Genomic DNA, 19,567 nt, shown 5'->3' with positions numbered 1-19,567 from the left:
CTGTATTCTGTGAACACATGTGCATTATGAATGTGTGTAATGGCTTCTGTACACTTCTAGTTTCAAGTATATTGCTGGTTTTGATATAATTAGCATGAAAGCAAACAATATGAGATACTGGTGAAACTCAGCAGGATTGGTCACAGAAATGTACTTTGTGTTGGAGTAAAGCAACAATGTTTGTGATAAGTCATCTGAACCAGTGGAGGGAGGGGGACAGACAACAGGGAACTTGTTCTCTTCTTCCACTAGTTTCTTCTTGTAACTACTCTTTGATGTAGATTGCAACTCTCAGCCTTTACTTCCTTCCTTCTGCCTTCTTCTTCATTGGTAGTAAGTGTTCCTTTGTCTGAACAGTGCAGTTGTAATGGCTGCATTCAGCCTTTATTTCAGAAACTATTTGTTTTCCCAGGAGCTATGAACTCCCAATACAATGCTGTTTGCTTTTGAAGTAGCAGTGTGTGTCTGTGTTTTTCTACAGCAATTGCCTATGCACAAATGATGCAACTATGACTTCCCAAACAAATATAATTCTAACCCTTTGAGGGCTTGTAAGAAGAGGTGAGCCTCACAAACCCCAAATTCTTCTCCAGTCATTGCAGCAGCCCTTGGGAAGACTACAAATTCCCATGGGCCACCAGGGCTTTCTGTGACAGAATGCCACAGAAGGGAGGAAGGAAAATACTTGTCTCCATTCTTCTCTTCTTTTGGCCAGAGTGCCACTGCTGCTGCCCTGACCTGATAGGTGTTTAAAGGAAAAGCAGGAAGGTTAGGCGACTGAGGGGCTCTGCAGGTAGGAAGAGGAAATTTGGAGGATGGGTAGATAGAGGTTAACTTCTATCAAAGATAGAGGTCACAGGGATGGAGTGGTGTTAGTGAATTTGGATTGGATTGGTGGGAAATCGCTCAGCTCATTTTCGAGCCAATCCAATAAGAACAATAGGAGGGGAGCTTCCCCATCTCTACAAAGAATTATTGTCCTTGTCTATGTTATACCCCATTAAAAAAAATCATGTCCTGCTATTCAGCCCACCAGAACCCATCAAGTTCAAATCATACAAACAACTTTAAAGCAATATCATAAAACAGCAGTCAAAGTAATTTAGCAAGTAGCAAGAAATCTTTTTAATGTAAACCTCAGCAGAAGAACTGAAACATTTTGACTTGACAGGACAGGCCTAGCTGACCTCCCTAATGAGGGAAATTGCATGAGGATGGTGCCACCAGACCACAGTAGCCAACAACCTTCCCTTTTAATGCGAAGGTATCTGAATGGAACAAGACCTCCTTGAGGAACAGAAGATACAGGTGCTTCATATGCATGGAGGCTTCTCTGATAGATCTATTTTGGCTTTTAAAGTCAAAAGCATCACCTTGAATGGTACCAGAAACTAACTGGCAGCCTGCAGTGGAATAATGTGTTCTCAGCAGCTAATTGTCATGGCCCCAGCCATGAGCCCACAAGGCCCAGCAGGTGGTGCTGTGCCCCTGGCAGGGGAATGGTGATGTTGAACCTAAGGCTGGTGGTCAGAAGACTGCAGAATGTGAGCCTGGTTGTCTGGAACCTGCAAAACCTGAACTAGGATCTTCATGAACCTGACTTGCCTAAGGAGTCAAGTGCTTCCCACATTAATGCACCTGCCTAATGGTGCATGGAGCATACACCAGGCAAGAAGGCCACAGAGAGGTGAAGAAGTGCTAGAATTCAGATCAGGGGATTGACCCTTTAAGATCCACATTCTTCAGGCAAGGGGGTCAAGCTTGGGAAGGCTGGACTGGTGGAAGGGGCCCATAAGGTCTTCACCTCTAGCCTTCATTGGAGCTGGTCTCTCCATGGAGTTATCCATGGTGCTGCAACCACCAGCCTGCATTGACTGTATCTGCAATAGTGGATTAGAATACTAATTCCAACTAATAGTCTGGCCGTTGCATTTTGCACCAATTGAAGCTCCCATTATAATAGCAGAAAAAGTCTATATATTACCCAGTTTCCTATTTTTTCCTTCCTAGGAATAAAATACAAGGAAGGGGAAAGGAAGTTCAAAAGGCAAATCTGAGTAAGTTACAAATATTCTCCTAGCTGGAAACTTTGAAAAATGTGAGTTATCAAGGAGCATATGTTAGTACTGCCCCTGGGCAGTCACAGAACACTACATTTACAAACAGAGAAAAACCAATTTAAATCACTCAGTACATTTGCATGCATTGTCTGAAAGAAAGGCCTTAAAATCAAGATTAATATGCACATTTTTACATTGGAGCCTTGATGACAGGCAGAGGGAAGGCAGACTATACACGCAATGAGCTGTGCAGAAGAGAAGCAAAAAAGCAGAGCTTCATGTCACATGCATGAAAGATAAGAATATAGGATGTATTCTCCATTATCAAACAGGAAGGAAGACAGTTCAGAAGCAGAAACCTGCTTGGGGTGGGCAACGTACTCTGTCTCTCCTGAGCATGTAAAACAAGGATTTGGCCCTTGGCTCCAGGGAATTGGTAAGGGTCAGCTCCAAAGGCATGATCAGCAGGCAGTCCAAACACAGGGAGTTACAGAGAAGAGCTAGCTAGATCATCAGGGAAATTCAAGGCAGCAGCTGGTACACAGACATTGTTTCGACACTCTGTGACTAGAACTGAAGGCTTAAGCCTGAGCTTTCAGAGCCTACCCAGGCCACCTAAGGAGCCTTGCTTGTGATTATCCCTTTATTCATGAGTTGCTATTCTTCAGGTGGGCACTTTAGGTGGGTAGCCTCACACAGAGTGCATTACAATAATCCAATCTTGAGGTTTGCTGGGTGGGGAAAGGTAAATGGCTGTCTCCCCTGAGGGTCCAGGATCCCTGATTTGCCTCAAGGTCCCCTGACCCAGGTAGCTCATCTGTGTTTGCCTCAGGGGGTGGGGTCCACTTCATTATGCATATAACATTTGGAGTGGAAATTATATAAAGACAACAAACATTTGTTGCACAGGCTTAATACAGGTCTTAAGTAAAAATGCAGACTCTGTAGATGTTCAGAAAAATAAAAAGCTATGCCAGATATATCCCAGCAGTCCACAAAAGGCCAAAAGTTCCTGTGGAGATTGTGAGAATTTCCATTGATAGTAGTCTTGAGTCATCTTGACAAAAGTACAGTCATTGGTTGAAATGTCAGGTCTGCTACAGCCAAATGTTAAGCTTTCAGAATGAGATAATCTTTGCTCTGCAATGTGTACAGGAACAATTTATACTTGGCACTTCGTTTATCATGCTATTCATTTGGTGTTTCTGGCAGACAAAACCATGCTAGGAAGCCTGTGGAATTCCCTTCTCCTGGTTCACAGCTTGGATCAAATCTACATATATATTTATTATAATCATCATCATTATCACCACCACCACATTATCAATATGCATGGTACCATGCAGAGTAATGTGAACAAAACAAATAGATCTCTGCCTTGAGAAACATTCAGCCCAAACTCTGAAAAAGGGAAACAGCAAAGAGAGAAGAGGGAAGTAGGTTTAAAGTTGATAATTTAGCAGATCCACAGTGATCCTAAGTATGTGATTTTCCCCTCACCTTGGGAGGCTTATAAAATCCTCTGCTGAATTTCCTCCAGATGTTGGGATTCTGTATTATTTATTATAGGGATGTACGAAAGTCACTTACCTTTCATGGATTATGTTGATGGTGGGGGGGAGGCATTCCATCCCTCCCCCGGGAATCCTCGACGGGGTGGGGAGGCGCTCCGTTCCTCCCCCCGGAATCCTCCGTGGCCGGCTGTGCTCCACAGCAGTTCTGCGGAGCAGCTGGCCAGGCCCAGCCAGGCCAGAGCCGTCCACAGCCGGATTTCTGGCCGCGGAGGGCTCTGGGTAAAAAAAACAACAACAACCCCACATATGCAAATGGCGGCGGCTATGGCCACTGCCATTTGCGTTCCTTATTTTTTCCCTCTTAATCTACGTAAATAATTACGTAGACTATGACAGTAAAAATAAAGGGGAACGCAAATAGCTTAGCGGGCGCTATTTGCATCCCTTTTTGATTCCCCGTTTTAACCTACATAAATATTTACGTAGGCTAAAACAGGGAATCAAAAAGGGACGCAAATAGCACCCGCTACGCTATTTGCATTCCCCTTTATTTTTGCCGTCATAGTCTACATAAATATTTACATAGATTAAGAGAGCAAAAATAAGGAACACAAATGGCGGCGGCCGTAGCCGCCGCCATTTGCGTACACGAGTTGTTTTTTTTAACCCACCCAGCCATGATAGGCTACATAAAGATTTACGTAGCCTATCACATTGTGTTTTTTTTTAAAACCTAGCCATGATAGGCTACGTAAATCTTTACGTAGCCTATCACATCTTTTTTTTTTTTTTTACAAGAGTGGAAATGGCAGCGGCGGCAGCTGGTCGGAAGACCAGCCGCCACCGCCACCGCCGAAGCTGCCGCCGGAGCCACCACCGCCTGGAAGATCTGCCCCAGGTGAATCTCATCCCGGGGGGGATCTGCAGGGGGGCAGGGGGTGACAGGCTGTTCCGCCACAGATTTCAGGGGGGCGAATGCACTGGCATTCGGCCTCACCGAGATCCGTGGCGGAATTCTCTGCCATCCCTAATTTATTACAGTAATTTCAGCTGGAGAAGAACTCTTTCCCCTGCCTACCCAACCTCACTCATTCACTTCCCAACCCTACCCATCAACATAACCCTTTTGCTGCTCTTCTCTTTCATCTCTCTATGGCTGTGCCAATGTCAGTAATGGAGAGTAATGGAGAAACTTAAACATTACAATGTCAGTAATGGAGAAACTTAAATACCAGGCATGGAGGTTGTCTCCATGCCTGGTATTTAAGTAACTGCTATGCCAGGAACCCAAGTAGCAGGGATCCTGGGATGTGTAGGTTTCCCAGGGACCCTGATATCAATCAAGCGCCTCCCAATCCTATTCTGCTTTTATGGTAGCAACCCTGATACCAGAGATGAATGGAAGCAGGGAGCTACCTTGCACCTCTCCTGCTACTGGCACCATAGCTACAACCATCTCAGCCAGGTAAGGGAAAGTGGGGACACTTGATGCTGCCAACGTCTGCAACAGCTAGATAAGGAAGTTTTGCAGAGCTAGGCAGAGGGATGGGGGCTCATTGTGGTGGAGCACAGTCATATGCCTGATAACACGAGGAGCATGATGGGGTCTGAAAATGATTTGTTTTTCGGCTTGGAAATAACCTTGAGCACCTTTCTTGGGGGAAAGGTGGGCTATACATTGAATAAATCATCATCATCTTTCCCAACTCTTTAAGAAAATAGCTCAGTGATTTTAGGCCAGGGTGGTTCTACCATCATTAACATTAACAATCTTTCACACCTACAGTATTTCTGAGAGATAGGTAATTATCTATTTCACTAGCCTAACTGCCATTTCCACTAGTGTAATTCCATGATTTCATCTTGCAGTACATAGGTACCTCCTGTATACAAAATTGAGCTGCAAGTTAAAAGCCCTACACTCAGAACCTGTGACTGTGCACACAGCGATTCTTGCTAGGTCAAGCCGCTGATTGTGTACCCCAACAAGTGGTTAGCTCGTTCATCTCTGATTGCACCAGTGAAAACAAGTGGATGGAGGGCCTTAATCCAACTCCAGCACTGAGAGTACTATCTGTGGATCAGGGGCAGAGTTTTTATTTATCTTTTGCATTAGAAATTCTTCTTAACTGTGCCCTCTGCAGCATTTAAACAGTCCATTGTACAGTTGAATACTTTGTTTAAATGGTTTGTGTCCCCACTGGATAATCTCTTATATGAGCTCTATTATATCAATAACAATAAGAAATTATTGATTCCCCCCCCCCATTAAGTTCAATTAGCTTTACAATTCAAATGGAAAACGATGGCAAATTACCTTCACTGGATGGTTAAAAACAGTAAGGAAAATAAAATAAAAATATCGTAATTTGTGAAGGATGAGATTAAAGCAGTAAAGGTAAAACAAATAAATGCATATTAACGTAATGGTTCTAATCAGCATCATCCAACATTTAAAACTGGCATCATTATGCTTAGTGGACTGTGTAACGATAAGGAATTCTGAAGTTGTTTATCCATTTAATGCTAAGAATATATTAAAGGGAGATAAATAATAAGCAGTGGGAATAAACAGCATGAAGAGTGAGACATAAGCTCCCCAGGCCTGAAGTACACTGTATGTTTAGAGGAAATGAACTAAAAAGTTGACAAAGAGACCTGGTGCGATGGAAGTAAAGGTTTTCTCTCCTGCCACCCCAGCCAGACTTGACACATTAATTCCCTCTCTCCCTCTTATATGAAGATGCTTGGGATTTACTGCTGACAGGTAAGTAATTGTAGAGTACTTAACATGCAGTCTGCTCCTATGCATTTTTGGTATGCATAGTCTCACTGAATGGAATTCACTCACAGGTAAGTGTGATTATAACTGCAGCCTTACAGTGCAATCCTAATTCTCTGATGGAATGGGGTCAGAATATGGCAGAGGGGAACCCATGCCAGCTTCTGCCATACTCATTAAACACATACATAAAATTAATCCCTTGCACCCATGGAACTAGTATGTTACAGAGAAGATTGGGCTATTAGAGCATGCTAGCTTTTAATCTCCAACATGCTAGCTTTTTGTCTGTAGTGATTTGTATGGGATAAAAAAAAAAATTCAGTTGCATAGCCCCTACCTTAGGTGTGACATGGATTATCCCAGACACAGGTTTATCACCTAGGGGTGTATAGAACTCACCTTTCCGAGTCCGCAGTGGAGGGAAGGCGATCCGTTCCTCCCCCCGGAATCCTCCCTGGCTGGCTCCGCTCCGTGGCGAGTCCACGGAGCAGCCGGCAGGGTCCGTCCACTGCCGGACTGCCAGTCTTCGGACACAAATGGCATCTGGCATAGCGGACGCCATTTACGTCCCTGCCTTTTGCCATGATAGGCTATGTAAAAATTTACGTAGCCTATCATGGCAAAGAGCAGGGACTAGGGATGGCTGAGAATTCCACCACGGATCTCAGTGAGGCCGAATGGCAGTGCATTCGGCCGCCTGAACGAAGCCCCCCACCCACCCACCCCACGAAAGGCGCGCGAAATGGAGCACTCACCTGCTGCCGTTTGCGCTGCTCTGCGAATGGCAGCCGCATCTGTGGCCGCCATTCACTTCACCATTTTAGCCATGATAGGCTACGTAAATACTTACATAGCCTATCATGGCTAATGCAGGGACATCATTTGTGTCCCTGCAGAGGCTGTGACAGGCTACGTAAATATTTACGTAGCCTATCACGGCAAAAAAGAAACACAAATGGCGGCTGCTGCAGCCACCGCCATTTGCGTTTCCCTTTTTTTTTGCCGTGATAGGCTACGTAAATATTTACGTAGCCTATCACAGCAAAAAAAAAAGGGACGCAAATGGCATCCACTATGCCAGATGCCATTTGCATCCCTGCGCAGCCCAGCAGTGGCTGGATGTCGCTGTGGGCTGCCCCGGCTGGCGGCTCCGCAGAGTTGCCGCAGAGTGGAGCTGGCCGTCGAGGATTTCGGGGGGAGGGATGGAGCACCTCCCCCCCCATGGATGTATGGAACGAAACAGGTAAGTCATTTCGAGAGCTTCGGCTATTGGGCGGTATAGAAATGAAATGAAATAAATAAATAAATAAATAAATTTCGTACAACCCTAGCAGGGACGCAAATGGCGTAGTGGACACCATTTGTGTCCCTGTTCTTTGCCGTGATAGGCTATGTAAATCTTTACATAGCCTATCACGGCAAAGAGCAGGGACTCAAATGGTGTAGCGGATGCCATTTGCATCCGAAGACAGGCAGCAGTGGATAGGACAGGCGGCAGAGGATGGCAGCGGATGGACGGCAGCAAGTAGGATCTGGCCAGCGTGGATTCCCCCGGGTGGCGGAGGTGAGTCTTTCATTCTGCCGTGGACCCCGGGGGTCCAGATTCTTAGAATCCGGCCTCATTGGAGTCTGTGGCGGAATTCTCCGCCATCCATATTATCACTGCAGTGAAGCCCAGATTGTGTGATGTGGGGAATCTATGATCTGATCATCTAATGTCTTTTCCTTTCATTAAAGCAGCACCCCTGGGGCAGGGAAGCTATTGGCCATGGTGCGGAAAAAAGACATGTGCCCCTATTGTCCCTGTTTTCCCAGCCCTCTGTGTGGCTAATAGCAGATTTAGGGATGACTTGGAGCCACAGTGTGAGGGAAATGTAAGGATTAGATCCCCTCCCCCAAAAGTGCAGCACAGATATAAATCACACACCCCACGCTGCTTTTAGTGAAAGAAAAAGAGGTATGGAGCTCTAGTTATGGATCTCAAGCAAGATGATGTGTTTAGCTTTTGGAAATAGGCCTTAGAATGGCTAACAATATAATAGGATTTTTGTACTGTTTTAATGAAACAATATTTTTAGCTGAAGTTCACAATATTAAATTAATTACATATAAGGAAAACAGCAAGCCTTGAAAATAAAACCAAAGATGCTGTACAAAACTGCAGCCTCCTTTTCAATTAGATTTGTCACTGTGCTCACAAGTCTGAATTTTGCATTAAAAAAAAAGAAAACTGGAAAGCATGGGGAGTTCTTGATGTTTATTTTCAATTACTATTCCGATGGGAAAACCATTTTACTGCTTTTACTTAATCTTCCAATAACCTAAAAAAAGAAAAGAAAAAGAAAAGAACAGTATTTATGCCTTTTTATTTCCCCCCAACAGATTTGCAATAAATTCTTCAACTTTTAGTTAGATTTCCTTACAAGCCACTTGCTTTTCTACATATTTCACATGCAACACTCATAGCTTGGCCAGCTGGGTTGTCAGTCCTTTATTAGCACATTTACAATATTTCAAGAAGAAATAACTTATGCACATCTTGGAAAGCCCTCCAAAGCTTCCCTACCCACCCCCTGGACATGATTTATGTCTTCATGAGCTGTTCAGTTTCTTGCAGGGTTGTGAGAAGTGAATTCTTTGCTTTCGAGAAATCGCATCTACTCGTAAGGCCTTGCACTCTTGTCATTTCAGTTCCTGGTTGAATTCATACTATTGATTTCCTCCGAGACAGCAATCAGACACAATGAGTGAACAAAGCAACCATCCAGCCAGACCCAAACCTACCATCAAGTAGAATTGGAACTCCAGTGTTAATTTAATTTCTAGCGATCCAGCCACTCAGTTGGTTTCTATTAGAAGTGAATCTTTCTTATCTAATCCCCTGTGCACAGATTACAAATATTAATGATCTATGTAAAGGGAACCCAGTGATTGAAGTCTTCACGCTAAAAGGCTGCAGCCATGGGGTACCAGATTTCATCAGGGGGTCCCCAGAAACATATACACATCACAGGGATGTATGTGTTGCATGATATCACTTTTCCCACAAATAGGATCTCCAGCAAAAGGGCAGGTGCTTATCTTGGAGATCCAAAGAAGCTATAGGGCAAGAGAAAGACAGCTCTAGATCTCAGCACATCAGCCTATCCTTGGCATATAAAATATTTTTAAAGGTCTACATAAACTCAGGGCAGTATCCAGTCAAACACTTGTGCTAATGTAAATTATGTTGCACTCGCATAAAGGACCTCCAGCGCAACGCCAATAGCATTAGCTGGTGTGCCAGGATTCCCCAATTCTATTGGCATTGTACTAAAGGTCCTTTACACTTTTGTTGTTTATTCACTCAGTCGCTTCCAACTCTTTGTGACTTCATGGACTAGCCCACGCCAGAGCTTCCTGTCGGCCGTCGCTCCCCCAAGGTCGAGTCCGTCACCTCCAGAATATCATCCATCCATCTTGCCCTTGGTCGGCCCCTCTTCCTTTTGCCATCCACTTTCCCTAGCATCAGCATCTTCTCCAGGGTATCCTGTCTTCTCATTATGTGGCCAAAGTACTTCAGTTTTGCCTTTAATATCATTCCCTCAAGTGAGCAGTCTGGCTTTCTTTCCTGGAGTATGGACTGGTTTGATCTTCTTGCAGTCCAACGCAGTCTCAGAATTTTCCTCCAACACCACAGTTCAAAAGCATCTATCTTCCTTCGCTCAGCCTTCCTTATGTCCAGCTCTCACAGCCATAGGTTACTACAGGGAATACCACTGCTTTAACTATGTGGACCTTTGTTGTCAGTGTGATGACTCTGCTGCTCTTCACTATTTTATCAAGATTTGTCATTGCTCTCCTCCCAGGAAGTAAACGTCTTCTGATTTCCTGGCTGCAGTCAGTGTCTGCAGTAATCTTTGCTCCTAGGAATACAAAGTCTGTCACTGCCTCCACGTTCTCTCCCTCTATTTGCCAGTTATCAGTCAAGCTGGTTGCCATAATATTGGTTTTTTTTTAGGTTAACTTCAACCCAGCTTTTGCACTTTCTTCTTTTATCATGAGGTTCCTCAGCTCCTCCTTGCTTTCAGCCATCAAAGTGGTATCATCTGCATATCTGAGATTGTTAATGTTTCTTCCAGCGATTTTAACTCCAGCCTTGGCTTCTTCAAGCCCAGCACGTTGCATGATGTGTTCTGCGTACAGGTTGAATAGGTAAGGTGAGAGTATACAACCCTGCCATACTCCTTTCCCAATCTTAAACCAGTCCGTTGACTAGTGCAATGTAATTTACATTAGTGGTAGTGTCCAATTGGATACAAGCCTCAGTCCTGAAGGATAAGGGAGTAATTTGGGAATTGGGCATCTCTTTAAACTGTATAGGAATTGAGGCAGCAATATGACAAAACTGTGCATTCCTAAATTGCGGCATTTGTAACTACCCATGGTACCCATGACATTACTTATCACCTGTCTAAAATGATAAGGGCTCCAAGGCCAAGCTTCTGCCCTTAGCTATGACTAGGTTTCAGTCTCTCCCTCTCAAGGGGCAACAAGGGCCCTACCATTAGGCAAAGGGAGGCAGCCACCCAAGGCAGCTGATCTAGGGTGTCATGGAAAGGCAGCAAATTGCAAGTTGTTTAATTTATTATTGCTGTATTTTTGCTGCCAGGGAGAGGCAGAAGGACTTGTGGGATTTTTGGCCAAAATAACTTGGCTGGCCTTGGGGACGAACTTTGCTGCTTCACCTCAGGTTTTAGCCTGGCCTTGGGGACAATGTTGGACTTAGGAAGACTAATAGTTTGGGGGACATAGCAAAGAGGATTCACAAGGGGTCGGCCTACTGTACAACTAACTGGGTAAGACTGAGATGAAAGCACTCTTTCTCCATGCAATCCTACACATTGACTCAGAATGAAGTTCAGAATGGGGCTTACTCCCAAGCCAGAGTTCACAGGATTTCCACCTTACAGGGCAGTCCTATCCATAGTTACTCAGAAGTAAGCCCCACTCTGTTCAGTGGGACTTACTGCCTACTAAGTGTGCTTAGGACTGTAGCCTTAGATTCACACATAATGGTTGTCCCTTTAAATGGCTCTACTGACAATTACATATGTGTGACAGGCAGTTCACTATGTGGATCAGGTTATTTTTCAACGTACCACAGAATGGCTTAGTTCCTGATAACAGCTGCCATGTGGAGTACTTTCAACTTATGGCCCTGATGTAGCAGCCATATTTTGTACTTCTGATGTGTAAAGAAAACCCCTAACTACTAGGTCTATGCATTGCTTCGGCCCAAGGCCCGAAGCCCGAGTTGAAGCGAGCTGCTTCGGGCCCCTTCTGAGGTGAAGCAAAGGGGTCACGAAGCAGCTTGAAGCAGGTCAGGGGCTCTCCAAAGCACTTCTGTGCACTCTGGAGGTTTGGCACCCCAGCCTAGCTGTGCTGGTGTCTCCAGCTCCTTACCTGAGCCATCACAGGAGGAGTCACTGGCGTCATCGCTGCCACGCCACCACCTCTGCCTCTGTACCTCCACCTCTGCTGCTGCCATTGCCACTTTTTTGTTGCCACCAACTGGCTCTTGTTGCAGGGAGTCACCATTTTTAAAATGGCGACTCCTTGCAACAAGAGCCAGTGCATGTCCAGGGCACAGGAGCTGGTGGTGGCAGGCAGTGGCGGTGATGACGACAGTGGCGGCAATAGCGGCAGCAACAGCAGCAGTGGTGGTGGAGGCAGCTACAACAACAGAGACGTCTCCTCGTGATGGCTGTCAGTGCACATCCCAAGGGCCCAGGTAAGGAGCTGGGGGGTTGCACAGCACAGAGGGGGTGTCAGGGAGACCCTGAAGCAAGATTCGTCCATCTGAATCCTGCTTCAGGTTCGGGGCCAAGGTGGATCAGGGGGTCCCCAAATCAGCCTGAAGCAAATGGGGCCCGCCTCAGAGGCCCCAAAGCAGCTTCCAAGTCGGTTCAACGGGTCCATGCACAGGCCTACTAACTACAGATTGGGTATAAAGCAGGGGTGGCAAATTTATGGTCTTCCAGATGTTTTGGACTATAACTCCCAGCATTTTTGATCATTGGCAGTACTAGCTAGGAGTGATGGAAGTTGCTGGCCAAAAACCAGCTGTCCACCACGGGTGTAAAGTAATCTCCCTTACTATAATTCCACTGTTTACTCCAGCCTTTCAGGTTCAAACCCATCTCTATTCAAAATAACCATATATCAGCTGTAAAAATCCAACAAAGCCCATTTGTAAGCATAGAGTTCTGGCAAACTGTCTTTACAAATGCATTTGTTTTTACATGAGCTACCCTTCCCTTTCTCCAAAGGGTTCATAGATCACTGCCCTTACCCTCACACCAAACCTTTAAGGTGGGTTAGGCTAAGAGACCAGTCCAGTATTACCCAATAAGCTTTGAAACTGAGCAGGATTTTGAACCTAGGTATTCCTAGTTTAACTCCAGCAGTTATTACACCACACGGGTAATGCATTTACATACTATACCAGGAGGCAACACTATTATATACAAACTATCTTTTTGCTTCATTTTATTTCTCTTCCCTGTATTGGTCACATTATTGATTCCCCCCCCCCTTAGCTGAAATAATTCATAATGGGTGGGTAACAAGCATCCATCCCAGATTTCAAACCCACAATGAGATATCATCTAGAGTTTCAGTATTGATTTAATTTCCAAGAAACATTGCCAATTTTAATTAGGTAAACTACTGCTTCCATAGGTGTCAGAGGAGCACTTTCCATTTAATATTTGGAGAGAAATTGTGTGTAAGAATTGATTTCCAGATGTTAAGTTGCTCTCAGTGCCAATGTTAAATCTATTTCTGAAGGCAGCAAGTGTGAAATTCAAATGTGCAGTGGAAAAATACCTGACCAAGTATTTTCCAGATTCAGCTTCTCTCATATTTGCACATTTTTAACATAAAATTCATGCATCTGTCAGTACACACTGGTGAGATCCAGGGCTTCATGAAAAGCTTCTGCCAAGCCATCAAAGATTCCATAGTCACTCTACATGCAACAGCTCAGGGCACGTTACAAAAAAATTAAAATCCCCCCCCCATCATAATATCAAACAAACAATAAACTACTTTTCTGCAGTGTTTCTCTGAGGTCCACATGCACATATCACAATTAGATTGCCTTCTGTGATGGGTTTTTTTAAAAATAAAATCAATGCACAAAACTGCACATTCACATTGGTAAAACAGAGCACAAAAAGAATTTTGATGCGATAGTATGTATTTATTCATAACAGTTATTTGTATCCTGCCTTTCAAGATACAAATCCTTACAAGTAACATCAAAATACATTTTTAAAACCCCAAAATAAACTGTGGCCCAGTTTGCACAACACAAGGATGGCTAAGAAGCCATGATAGTTTGTTAACCACCCCCGCATGTGCCAGTCACATGCCAGCTCATTACTGTAATTACCCTCTCTGAGCATGCGTTGTCATGACATCCGGACCTGGTGAGGATTGGTGGCTGGGGTGGTTAACAAACTACCCAGAAACCATGGTCTGTTGTAGGGTTGCTAGTTCATTTGTTAATCACCCCAGTCACCCACCTTCACTGGGTTTGGATGTCACAACAGCCCACTCCCGGTGAGGGTAATTAAGGAAATGAGCTGGCACATGTGGGGGGTGGTTAACAAGCCAGTATGGCTTTTTACCTAACCTCATGTCATGCAAACCCAGTCAATATCAACAAGTCTTCAGGACTTCCCACAGAGCAGTTGGTGGTAGATGGCTCTCTGTGGGGTAGGATCAATCCAGCCAGAGGAGGCTCCGAAATCTTCTTTGCCTGCCTCCTCGTGTACAATCACACCAAAATATGTGCTCACGTGCACATACGGATATAGAGAATGGAAAGGAGTAGAGATGAGCTAAAATTTCTCAGAAGACATTTTTCTGGGAAAAACAAATTCTGAAAATTTTTCTTTTCTCAGCTCCCTAGAAAAAGAATGCCACCTTACAGGATTTTCTCCAAATATTCTTCACCGTTTTGGGGAGGCAGTGACTCCTATTTTCTCCTCACAGTACCCCTGGCACAACACTTCGCCTGGGGCATTGCGAAGGATGCAAAATGGTAGCTAGGCTGCCAACACAGTTGCTGCCATTGCTATTTGCAGCTTTAGTGAAAAAAGCAAAAACCCTTAGGAAGAAAGGAAAGAAGCTGTGCCACTGCCATTTGTAATGCTGAGACACATTCTTGAGGAACTGTTGGAGAAATTCTCCTCCCCATGGAGAACCTAGGTGAAATGGTATCGCCAATTTCGCTGCCCACGAATAGAGTGGGGACTTTCATTTGCTCTAGAAAATAGACAAATCAACTGAAAATACTGAAATACCCACAAGCTGTGGGTGCACATAGTTCAGTACAAAGGGATAATCAGAGGATTCCCAAGAGCATTGGTTCCACTTCAGAAGCACATGGAAGTATAATTTGGAAATTTAAAATATGGGGAGAAATTAAGATGAGGAAAATTTCAGAGGCATCTCTACCAGTGTGTGTGTGTGTGTGTGTGTGTGTGAAACAACATCGGGCAGCACCAGAAATAGAGGACATCTGGTTAATTTGAATGTAGAAGGAGCAGCTTCTTTTCAAACAATTCAAATTCCTATGCATGTTTAAGCATTGTCATGGTAATAAGGGCTAAAAATTATAGCAGAAAATGGTTTAATGGAAATATACCTTGAACCTAGCAAGAAGGAATTATATCCTTATAATACAACATTGTAACTATGACAGTTCCATTGTGTTCATACAAACCCTTGCACCTACACACTTACTGAGTACACTGATAGTTCCCAGCAGGCATACATTTACTGCCTAGTATTCATTTCCCCTTAGTAATAATATAATTTGGCTGTTAGTTTTTGTTTTGACTTGGTGTTTAGAAATCAGCAGGGCAGTAAAGCTATTTAAATGGAAATCCCATTTAAATGTACAGTCCTCTGACTGGACAACAAGCAACTCCTAATCCTAATGTTTCATATACAATAGTTGGTTCTCTTTGTGTCCCTTCTCCAGATTAAATGTTGAAATTTGATTAACATTTAGAATTCATATGCTGTACTTGCAACAGTTATGAATAGAAATTATAGTTTTGTTAAATGAGATTTGTGTGCTTTATAGAGGGAAAAAGAACAAAGTATTGCTTTAATTGTGAATTTTGGTCCTTTCTTGCTCCCTTGATAATGGCCATTCTGCCCAGAGCAAACCATAGCTTTAAATAAAATACATCTGGATAAATTCAGTGATGGAAAAAGTAGGCAGATAACATTTCACTAGGGTTGTAATCTGAGGGCAGAGCTATATGTTTCACATGGGGCATCAAAACGATGCCCAAATTGATGCATACATTTCATGTTGAAGGCTCCCCCTTTGTAACATTTAATAATACGTACCACAAATCATGATGTCACAACATGGTGTGTTTCCCTGCTTCTGTCAGTAGCAGCCAGTTATGTGTGGGAGGCTGGGAAACACAATATCACAATGTTACATCTGTAACTACACATTAGAGATGGGGATGGGGAAAACTCAACACAGGGAAACTGGTTTTGGTGGCATCTCCATATTATTTGTAGGGATGTCAGAGAATTCCGCCACGGATCTCAGTGAAGCCGAATGCCATTGCATTTGCCCCCCCCCAAATCTGTGGCAGAACGAAGCCCCATGCCCCAACACCCCGTGTGCAAAACGGAGCACTTACCTGGTGCTGTTCGTGCTGCTTTGCGAATGGCGGCCACGTCTGCGGCTGCCATTCGCTTTCCCATTTATGCCATGATAGGCTACGTAAATACTTACGCAGCCTATCATGGCTAACGCAGGGATGCCATTTGCCTCCCTGCAGAGGCCGTGATAGGCTACGTAAGTATTTACGTAGCCTATCACGGCAAAAAAAGGGAACGCAAATGGCGGCCGCCGTAACTGCCGCCATTTGCGCTCATGTGTTTTTTGCTGTGATAGGCTACATGAATATTTACATATCCTATCATGGTAAAAATATTTACCATTTTGCGTTCATGTTTTTTTTGCCGTGATAGGCTACATAAATATTTACGTAGCCTATCATGGCAAAAGACAGGGGCAAAAATGGCGGCCGCTACGCCATTTGCACCCCTATTTTTTTTACCATGATAGGCTACGTAAATATTCATGTAGCCTATCATGGCAAAAAACATGAACACAAATGGCAGCCACCGTAGCCACTGCCATTTGCGTCCGCAGGCTCCAGACGCCTGCGAATGCACCTGGCCGGCGGCTCCGCAGTGCCAGCCAGGTTAGGATTTCGGGGGGAGGTGCGGAGCGCCTCCCCCGCACCAAGAATCACCCCTGCGAAAAGGTAAGTCACTTTTGTACATCCCTAAATTTATTTGTACTATGTGGTTCCATTCTGAAACACTATATTGGCAACAAAATGGTGCAATCCTTCTCAATTAAACAAGCAAACCCATACTTTCTAATATAACATTGACAATCAGATTGTTTCAGTTGTAGTGAAAACTAAGGGCACGGGGTGTGCATGTTAGGATAACACTAAATGCCATGTGTTCACCAGACATGGGTGTTGCTGTGCATACATATCATAACCTGAAGGAATCACTACCAGTAACATGTTAACATCATACACCTTCCTACTAAAGAGCAGCCACATAGCTCCATTTTGGTGGAATGTTATCGGTAGGCTTCTGACATGTAGAGTAGCATACCACCAAACAGAAAGTGCCCTTTAGCATTGCATGCAAATGGTTGGATCCGGGTTAATTCTCATAAGAACTGTGATCACAGTGCCTTGGATCCTGAGTTTCCTTCTGATGGAGGGAGCATTTGGGAGCTCCCTGAAAGTCCGGAGGGTTGTAGGCTCCTCTGGAACAGAGGAGACCTCAAGGAAGGGGGGAATTTGGTGAAAATTGTCTTTCCATTTCCTCCTGTGGGATCCTCCATTGGATCACAGACACTTCCATTTGCAGGAGGAAACTCAGGATCCAAACCAAGGTTTTATTTATGCAGGAATGCCCCAAGTATCAGCTCTTCTCAAAGATCCCAAGTAGTAGTTGCAAATAATCACAGGTTCCCAGCAACTGCAAACAAAGATTTGCAGTACCAGAACTGCAAATAGCCTTTCTACTAGGTAACTTTAGGTGGCTTCCCAAGGCAGCACTCTGGAGGGACAGAAGTAGTTTAACAATTCCTGGAGCCATGGGGTACAAATATGATAAGTAAATAAATAAAAGGACATGTACGTGTCATAAGACTTCATTGCTATGATTATACAAAATGTGTTTTCTTAGAAGTAAAAGAAATAAAAATAAGTGATATGTTTGGATGGTATTAAATAAAACCATGTGTTCAGGAACTGATTTGCAGGAGGCCGGTGTTTATCAGGACTCCCTGAGCTTGGGACCTCTGAGTACTTTGTAAATCTGATGTTCAGCCACACTTGTAGTGATCGACATTTTAGCAATAATGGAGACGGATCCATTTTTCAGACTTTGCTTCCCAATTAAGCTGCACAGCAAAGAAATGCCACCGGGAATTGGTGACTGATATAGCTAGCAAATTGTCTGAAGCATGCTCCTCATCAAAATACAGCAACTTCAAGCTAATGCCTGTGCTTGCATTTAGGAATCCTGGTGTAAACCAGTACCAAATTGCTGACAGAGGATTTAACTCCCATGAGGTTCTCTGGAATCAGTCCCAGAAAGGACCAAGCAGCACCCACATTAACTGTTGAAGCTGCTTGGAACTAAAGGTGGCCCAGCATGTTAATAAGTGGTTCTGAGTACTCTGAAGAACAACCTCACCATAAGGTTTTTCAGAATCAATAGGATCTTCCAGTAATTTTCTGTAACAATAGGACATCACATGATAAACGATTCACTTCAGTGGAACAGATGACCCTCTTACAGCTATATTCAGTTTATAATTGGATATTTCCTAGAGGTCTGGTCAGAAATAAACATGTCCATGGATGAGAACTGCTCTGCTACAGTCACGCTTACTTACGTTTCTATACTCTTTCCTCTCAGGACAGCCAGAGTCACCTAGGAAGGGACATGAGTTGCCAGCAACTTTGTTGCTCTTGCTGTCCCTGGTTTCCTCTGTCCACAGGATCTCTGGCAGGAGTAGCTCCCAAGGAAACTACAAATGGCACCTCAAATTCTGATCTCTGTCCAGAAGTTATGGACTGCCTTTTTGAGCAATGAGTTAAAATATACAGGCTACCAAACCATGGAAGTTCTATAACTCAATTTTCAAGACAGTTGAAATAAGCAGTTATATTTTAGGTTTAGATCCGATTCAGCTACTATATAAACCAAGGGTGGGAAACGTGTGGCCTTCCAGTTGTTTTGGCCTACAACCCATCATCTGTCAGCACTGGCTATACTGGCTAGGTTAAATTCTGATTTAACCCCTGATTTAAATTCTGAATTATTTAAACATTTTTCTTCAAGACTTTCTAGCCTCTGCAAATCTGACTCATGATTGTTCAATAATAATAATAATAATAATAATAATAATAATAATAATAATAGCAGCAGCAGCAGCTGGAAGGAATGGGAGAAGGTAGTGCAGTGATTATTTCAATCCTTTCTATTCCTTACACTACACTCCTAATACACAAGTGGGGGTTACAACAAAATGTTGCAGTATGGAATGTTTCTGTTCAGGGTTCCAGCCATGCCCTCCATTCCCTTCCCTTCCCTTCCCTTCCCTTCCCTTCCCTTCCCTTCCCTTCCCTTCCCTTCCCTTCCCTTCCCTCTTCCTGCAACAGTCAGTCACCACCAATTCATGCCCAGTAAGCATGCTCAGTTTTCACTGAGCTGTATTGGGTCCCCGCCCCCGCCCCCACTAACAGTGGGGGAGCGTTTGTGCTTCTGAAAACTTTTAGAGTTTTTGAAAGGGTGTGTGGCTCAGAGGTAGAGCACATATGCTTTGCATGCAGGTCCCAGGTTCAATCCCCAGCATCTCCAGGGAGGACAAGAAGAACTCCTGCCTAAAACCTTGAAGAGCATCTGCTAGTGTCAAAAATACTAGGCTAAATGAACCAATGGTTTGACTCAGTATAAGGCAGCTTCCTATGTTCCTGGAGTCTGCTGATAACTCCCTTTTATACATGGATGCTGCCGTTTTGGCTACATAAGGGCTGGCACTCGGAAAAGTGAGTTCACTATAAGTATATATCAACTATTAG

General features: G+C 44.0%; 1 protein-coding gene across 6 annotated transcripts in view; it reads right to left on the bottom strand.

The window, feature by feature from the left end:
• DAB1 (DAB adaptor protein 1) overlaps positions 1–19,567 on the bottom strand; it is a 911,155-nt gene that overhangs the window by 580,776 nt on the left and 310,812 nt on the right. The window contains exons 3-4 of one of the 6 annotated variants that reach the window (XR_014790532.1): positions 15,774–15,844; positions 8,401–8,680 (exon numbers count right to left, since the gene is read on the bottom strand). The exons of 4 other annotated variants lie outside the window; for them this stretch is intronic. The gene's annotated coding sequence lies outside the window, so the exon portion shown is untranslated. Of the gene's footprint in view, positions 1–8,397; positions 8,681–15,773; positions 15,845–19,567 lie in introns of those variants that run through there. One more of the 6 variants, XR_014790530.1, reaches the window with a different exon arrangement.

This window comes from Heloderma suspectum, chromosome 4, assembly GCF_057233095.1.
Source record: "Heloderma suspectum isolate Gila_16-S chromosome 4, 16-S_ref, whole genome shotgun sequence".
NCBI lineage: Eukaryota > Metazoa > Chordata > Lepidosauria > Squamata > Helodermatidae > Heloderma > Heloderma suspectum.
The sequence above is the reverse complement of the archived record's forward strand: the minus strand, read 5'-3'. Positions and strand labels throughout refer to the sequence as shown.